Below are 5,388 nucleotides of genomic sequence, written 5' to 3'. Positions count from 1 at the left end.
AGGAGTCCTAGTCGGTTCCCCCCTATGGCGTGCCCCTTGGCCAGCCTCCTCCCACTCCTCCTTTATATACGGGGGCAGGGGAGCACCCCAAAACACAACAGTTGTTTCTTAGCCATGTGCGGTGCCCCTTCCACAGTTTACTCCTCCGGTCATATTATCGTAGTGCTTAGGCGAAGCCCTGCGCGGATCACATCACCGTAACCACGCCATCGTGCTGACGAAACTCTCCCTTGACACTTTGCTGGATCAAGAGTTCGAGGGACGTCATCGAGCTGAAGGTGTGCTGAACTCGGAGGTGTCGTACGTTCGGTACTTGATCGGTTGGATCGCGAAGACGTTCGACTACATCAACCGCGTTAACCTAACGCTTCCGCTTTTGGTCTACGAGGGTACATGGACACACTCTCCCCCTCTCGTTGCTATGCATTTCCTAGATAGATCTTTTGTGATCGTAGGATTTTTTTTTTTGAAATTGCATGCTACATTCCCCAATAGTGGCATCAGAGCCCGGTCTATGCGTAGATGATATGCACGAGTAGAACACAAAGAGTTGTGGGCGATCATAGTCATACTTCTTACCACCAACGTCTTATTTTGATTTAGCGGTATTGTTGGATGAAGCGGCCTGGACCAACCTTACATGACCACGTTCATGAGACCGGTTCCACCGACAGACACGCAACTTGTTTTGCATAAAGGTGGTTGGCGGGTGTCTGTTTCTCCAACTTTAGTTGAATCGAATTTGACTGCGGGCGGTCCTTGTTGAAGGTTGAAACATCACACTTGATGAAAAATCGTTGTGGTTTTGATGCGTAGGTAAGAACGGTTCTTGCTAGAAGCCCATAGCAGCCACGTAAAACTTGCAATAACAAAGTAGAGGACATCTAACTTGTTTTTGCAGGGCATGCTGTGATGTGATATGGTCAAGACATGATGTGATACACGGTATTGTATGAGATGATCATGTTTTGTAGAAGTTATCAGCAACTGGCAGGAGCCTTATGGTTGTCGCTTTATTGTATGAAATGCAATCACCATGTAATTGCTTTACTTTATCATTATGCGTTAGCAATAGTCGTAGAAGCAATAGTTGGCGAGACAACAACGACGCTGCGATGGAGATCAAGGTGTCAAGCCGGTGACGATGGAGATCATGACAGTGCTTCGGAGATGGAGATTAAAGGCACAAGATGTTGATGGCCATATTATGTCACATATTTTGATTGCATGTGATGTTTATCTTTTATGCATCTTATTTTGCTTAGTACGGCGGTAGCATTATAAGATGATCCCTCACTAAATTTCAAGGTATAAGTGTTCTCCCTGAGTATGCACCGTTGCGACAGTTCATCGTGCCGAGACACCACGTGATGATCGGGTGTGATAAGCTCTACGTTCACATACAACGGGTGAGTTTTGCACGTGCATAATACTCGGGTTAAACTTGACGAGCCTAGCGTGTATAGACATGGCCTCGGAACACTGAGACCGAAAGGTCAAACGTGAATCATATAGTAGATATGACCAACATAGAGATGTTCACCATTGAAAACTACTCCATATCACGTGATGGTCGGACATGGTTTAGTTGATATGGATCACGTGATCATTTAGATGACTCGAGGGATGTCTAACTAAGTGGGAGTTCTTTAGTAATATGATTAATTGAACTTTAGTTGATATGGATCACGTGATCGGCAAGCCATAGAGAATAAATGGATCTTCAAGAAGAAGAGTGACGTTGATGGTAATGTTACTATCTACAAAGCTCGACTTGTTGCGAAAGGTTTTCGACAAATTCAAGGAGTTGACTACAATGAGACCTTCTCAACCGTAGCAATGCTTAAGTCTGTCCGAATCATGTTAGCAATTGCCGCATTTTACGATTATGAAATTTGGCAAATGGACGTCAAAACTGCATTCCTTAATGGATTTCTTAAAGAAGAGTTGTATATGATGCAACCAGAAGGTTTTTTCGATCCTAAAGGTGCTAACAAAGTGTGCAAGCTCCAGCGACCTATTTATGAACTAGTGCAAGCCTCTCGAAGTTGGAATATACACTTTGATAGTGTGATCAAAGCATATGGTTTTATACAGACTTTTGGAGAAGCGTGTATTTACAAGAAAGTGAGTGGGAGCTTTGTAGCATTTCTAATATTATATGTGGATGACATATTGTTGATTGGAAATAATATAGAATTTCTGGATAGCGTAAAAGGATACTTGAATTAGAATTTTTCAATGAAAGATCTCGGTGAAGCTGCTTATATATTGGGCATCAAGATCTATAGAGATAGATCAAGACGCTTAATTGGACTTTCACAAAGCACATACCTTGATAAAGTTTTGAAGAAGTTCAAAATGGGTCAGTCAAAGAAAGGGTTCTTACCTGTGTTACAAGGTATGAAGTTGACTCAGATTCAATGCCTGACTACTGCAGAAGAAGAGAGAAAATGAAAGTCATTCCCTATGCCTCAGCCATAGGTTCTATCATGTATGCAATGTTGTGTACCAGACCTGATGTGTGCCTTGCTATAAGTTTAGCAGGGAGGTACCAAAGTAATCCAAGAGTGGATGACTGGACAGCAGTCAAGAACATCCTGAAATGCCTAAAACGGACTAAGGATATGTTTCTCGTTTATGGATGTGACAAAGAGCTTGTCGTAAATGGTTACGTCAATGCTAGCTTTGACACTGATCCGGATGACTCTAAGTCGCAAACCAGATACGTATTTATATTGAATGGTGGAGCTGTCATTTGGTGCAGTTCCAAGCAGAGCGTCGTGGCGGGATCTACGTGTGAAGCGGAGTACATAGCTGCTTCGGAAGCAGCAAATGAAGGAGTTCATATCCGATCTAGGTGCAATACCTAGTGCATCGGGTCCAATGAAAATCTTTTGTGACAATACTGGAGCAATTGCCTTAGCGAAGGAATCCAGATTTCACAAGAGAACCAAACACATCAAGAGACGCTTCACCTCCATCCGCGATCAAGTCAAGGAGGGAGACATAGAGATTTGCAAAATACATACAGATCTGAATGTTGTAGACCCATTGACTAAGCCTCTTCCACGAGCAAAACATGATCAACACCAAGACTCCATGGGTGTTAGAATCATTACAATGTAATCTAGATTATTGACTCTAGTGCAAGTGGGAGACTGAAGGAAATATGCCTTAGAGGCAATAATAAAGTTGTTATTTATATTTCTTTATATCATAATAAATGTTTATTATTCATGCTAGAATTGTATTAACCGGAAACTTGATACATGTGTGAATACATAGACAAAATAGAGTGTCCCTAGTGTGCCTCTACTTGACTAGCTCGTTAATCAAATATGGTTAAGTTTCCTGACCATAGACATGTGTTGTCATTTGATGAACGGGATCACATCATTAGGAGAATGATGTGATGGACAAGACCCATCCGTTAGCTTAGCATAATGATCGATATGTTTTATTGCTATTGCTTTCTTCATGACTTAGACATATTCCTTTGACTATGAGATTATGCAACTCCCGAATACCGGAGGAACACCTTGTGTGCTATCAAACGTCACAACGTAACTGGGTGATTATAAAGATGCTCTGCAGGTGTCTCCAAAGGTGTTCGTTGGGTTGGCATAGATCGAGATTAGGATTTGTCACTCCGAGTATTGGAGGGGTATCTCTGGGCCCTCTCGGTAATGCACATCACGATAAGCCTTGCAAGCAATGTAACTAATGAGTTAGTTGCGGGATGATGCATTACGGAACACGTAAAGAGACTTGTCGATAACGAGATTGAAATAGGTATGAAGATACCGACGATAGAATCTCGGGCAAGTAACATACCGATGACAAAGGGAATGACGTATGTTGTCATTGCGGTTTGATCGATAAAGATCTTCGTAGAATATGTAGGAACCAATATGAGCATCCAGGTTCCGTTGTTGGTTATTGACCGGAGATGTGTCTCGATCATGTCTACATAGTTCTCGAACCCGTAGGGTCTGCACGCTTAACGTTGATGACAATTTGTATTATGAGTTATGTGTTTTGGTGACCGAAAATTGTTCGGAGTACCGGAAGGTTACTGTAACCCTCCCGGGAAAGTAATGGGCCAATATGGGCCATAGGGGAGAGAGAGGGAAGCCCACAAGGGGAGGCGCCACCCCCCATGGGCTGTTCGAATTGGACAAGGGTAAGCCCCCCCCCCCTCCCTTTCTTTCCCCCTCTCCTCTCCTTCCCCTTTCCCCCTCCTAAAGAAAGGAAAGGGGGCCAACTTGGACTAGGAGTCCTAGTCGGTCCCCCCTATGGCACGCCCCTTGGCTGGCCTCCTCTCTCTCCTCCTTTATATACGGGGGCAGGGGAGCACCCCAAAACAACAGTTGTTTCTTAGCCGTGTGCGGTGCCCCCCTCCACAGTTTACTCCTTCAGTCATATTGTCGTAGTGCTTAGGCGAAGTCCTGCGTGGATCATATCATCATCACCGTCACCACGCCGTCGTGCTGACGAAACTCTCCCTCGACACTTTGCTGGATCAAGAGTTCGAGGGACGTCATCGAGCTGAACGTGTGCTGAACTCGGAGGTGCTATACGTTCGGTACTTGATTGGTTGGATCCGAAGACGTTCGGCTACATCAACCCGTTAACCTAACGCTTCCGCTTCCGGTCTACGAGGGTACGTGGACAAACTCTCCCCCTCTCGTTGCTATGCATCTCCTAGATAGATCTTGCGTGATCGTAAGAATTTTTTTGAAATTACATGCTACGTTTCCCAACAAATTTGTTGACTCATCACTACTTTGATAAGTTGTTATGTGGGTGGACATGTGCTAGGGTGCTATTCTTACTTGAACAAACAACTCACTTATCATTATCTCCTCTCGCAAGCATCCACAACTACAAAAGAAGAATTAAGATATATCTAACTATAGCATGAAACATATGGATCCAAATCGGCCCCTTGAGGAGTAGTGCATAAACTAGGGTTTAAGTTTCTATCACTCTTGCAACCCATCATCTACTTACTAATCTCACAATGCCTTCCCCTAGGCCCAAGCATGGTAATGTGTCATGTAGTCGACATTCATACGACACCACTAGAGGAAGAACATAACACATCATCAAAATACTGAATGAAAATCGACTTCACATCTCTCCCTAATAATATATATATATATATATATATATATATATATATATATATATATATATATATATCCCTAATAATAAAGCACGGATTGGGTCTCCGGGTTCACCGTCATGTCGTTTTTGCATTAAACACCCTAATGTTTTGGGCAATTAACGCGCGCTCCAGATTTAAGTAAGTAAAAAAAATGATTCACTCCTTCACAGGACCCGAACGGACGAACGCAAACCCCGGTCTCCGCCTGCCCCAAT

Source organism: Triticum dicoccoides, chromosome 5A, assembly GCF_002162155.2.
Source record: "Triticum dicoccoides isolate Atlit2015 ecotype Zavitan chromosome 5A, WEW_v2.0, whole genome shotgun sequence".
Taxonomy (NCBI): Eukaryota; Viridiplantae; Streptophyta; class Magnoliopsida; order Poales; family Poaceae; genus Triticum; species Triticum dicoccoides.
Note: the sequence above shows the minus strand (reverse complement) of the source record.